At 39.5% G+C, this 2700-nt stretch overlaps 1 protein-coding gene across 1 annotated transcript in view; it reads left to right on the plus strand.

Annotated features, from left to right (window-relative positions):
- Nucleotides 1-2700, plus strand: part of LOC117171128 (protein kinase C-binding protein NELL1-like) — a 324967-nt gene that overhangs the window by 118187 nt on the left and 204080 nt on the right. The window lies entirely within an intron of this gene.

Below are 2700 nucleotides of genomic sequence, written 5' to 3' on the forward strand. Positions count from 1 at the left end.
CTCAGCATGAAAACAAAAACACAAACCTAAGACGACTCTCTCGGTTCCAGTTCTACTTCCCCCCTCTCCCAACCCTCCCTTATTAACTGAAGTTTTGGTGGGACTGACGTTAGAACTACAATCTCCACCATATGACGATTTGATACTTAACTTTGACATGATTTCGACTCAGAAAATAAACTTTTTGTATAAAGGTGTTAGTTGGGCGTACAATATAAACAATGAATAATACAAACTACAAAATAGCCTCGAAAAGGACTGGAACTTTTAATGACAAAAGGCATGCACACGGAAAATCTAAAGGTCATGTTTCAGGCGACGAATGGACACTGGGTGTTTGGAATGCTAGGGGAGTAAATGATCTCAAGGTAAAAAAATTGCGTGAAACTATGGACGTGAAGAAACTAGATATTTTATGCGTGCCCGAAACAAAGAAAAAGGGATGCGAAACTAAAGATATAAAAAACGGCGTGTTGAAAGGCGGATTCGAAATATGGTCAGGAGTAGACTGTGAATCACATTGTAAATAAGGAGTAGGTCTCATTTTGAATGAAAGAGCAAAGCATCCTCTCGGAGACCATGGCTTCGTGTCTCCCAGACTGCTGTGGGCTAGAATGAAAGTAGGAATCAGAAGACTATTTATTATAGCATGCTACGCGCCGGTTGACAGTGATCCTAGAGAAGTGAAAGACGCCTTCTGGGACACTTTAAATGACACAATAAACATCTGCGAACATGGGGAAAGAATAATTCTACTAGGAGACATGAACGGCTGAGAAAAGCTTCAAAGTGCATTTTAAATAGCTAAAAACCGAATCATCATTGCCTGCTAGTCAGTTTTCAGTATTTCATAGATTTCACTACTTTTGTGCGCCTCGTTCCAACAGCCTTAATAGGTGACATTTTCTAATACCAGATTTCATTACTTTTATTGCTTTTCAAGTAAAATGCACGATGCGAAACTATGAAAAGCTGGGATACGAGCTGAAGTACCCTACGAAGGTCAGCCATCTTGGTTTGACTTGATACATGATCCCGAATCAGATCATTATGATCTCAAAAGTCGATCATTCACTCCGGCCGAACTAAATGCTACAAAAGAATTACAAACGGTTTAAAATTAATATAAGGACGGCGGTTTTTCTATAAAATTACAAGTAAATTATCTCATAAAACCGAATTTTTCTATCTTTTTTTAACGTGTGCTTTCATAAGAAATATATTTTATGGGTTTTTATTCAAGCTAAATAAGTTTTGTGGCTGTTCTTCTTTTGCAATATCTTTCATCGTTTGTGAGAAAATGCTAAAAAGTACATTTATTGGAAAAAGAATTCACCCGGCTTTCAAAAATGATTCAGCTTAGTAGTATACCATCGACATAGGAAAGACGGGACTAGGCATGCCATCCTAACCTGGGCGAGCGGGGTTGAATGCACGGAAGGGGGGGGGGGGGGAATTCCATAAGTGGGGAGAGCCGCCATCTTACGATGTGCCATTTGATTATGCGCACGAGCATTTTTGCCGACAAACTGTGCATGAAAATATAAACATGTGGGTCCTGCCATGTTTTCCGCGGGACATCAAAAGGTGGCGGACCTCCCCCCTCATTGCATCACCCCCGCAATGGCATATCTAGTCCCGTGTTTTCTATGTCCAAGTAGTATATCTATGAGAGTTCGGAGACAGCTACGTAGTTCCAGCTGCTACCGACAGATGACGCCACCAGTCAGTTCAAAACCGTCAGTAACTACTTAGTCGGTAAGGTAGATCACTGCAACGCATCCATGACAACAGACGTCGCCACTGTTTAACCAGCTATATAGTTCAGGCTATCGCTGGCAAATAATGCATCTGTTTTACCAGCTATGTAGATCATTTGTCGCCGACAGGTAGCACCACCTGTCAAGTTGCGTTCGTGGGGGTTAGGGATTCCCTAGAGTCCTCGAAACTTCTGGAAAGATAGTTGGATAAAGTCAGTCAGGAGAGGGGGGTTTCTCAAAGCTTCTAGAACGTTTGAAGTAATAGTAACATACAGAGTGGGCACGCTGGAGCTCACCAAAATGTATGCAATCCCGCATACACTCCCATAAGAATAGCATTAGCGTATAAGACAGGTTGCATACTTTTTAGTAAGGCCCAGCGTGTCCACCCTGTATATATAGTGCTCCTATATATTTCTAACTGCCTATACCTTGTAATAAGCGGCTAGAGCGGGGTAGAGGGTTTCTCGAGACTTCCAGATACATCGGCCTTAGATTATAATCTATGTAATACTCGTATATATTGTTGACTGCGTATACTTTGCAATAAATTTTCAACAAAAATAGAGTGCAGACGTGTATCTTCTTTGATATGCACATATATTTAATACTCCTATATTACTAACTGCTTATAACACGCAATTAGTAGCGTGCCAACTTTCCTTTTCATGCATCATTTCCATCTGAGTTTGAAAATCGGTCTAAAGAGTATCGATATTATTCGATCAGTGCATGCGCAATAGATTTCTGTGATTTTTTGTTAAGCAAGCTTATGTTCTCCAAAAAATGGAAATTCGTTTGGCAAATTGTACTTAATATTGAAAATTATTGCAAACATTTTTTTGTAGAACAGTAAATTAATTTTTACTATGTCAAAATTGTTTATAAAGTTCTTGAAGCTTTCTTTTGAACTTTATATGATTAAATTCGTAACATATTA

The sequence above is a fragment of the Belonocnema kinseyi genome, chromosome 4, assembly GCF_010883055.1.
Source record: "Belonocnema kinseyi isolate 2016_QV_RU_SX_M_011 chromosome 4, B_treatae_v1, whole genome shotgun sequence".
NCBI classification, from domain to species: Eukaryota; Metazoa; Arthropoda; class Insecta; order Hymenoptera; family Cynipidae; genus Belonocnema; species Belonocnema kinseyi.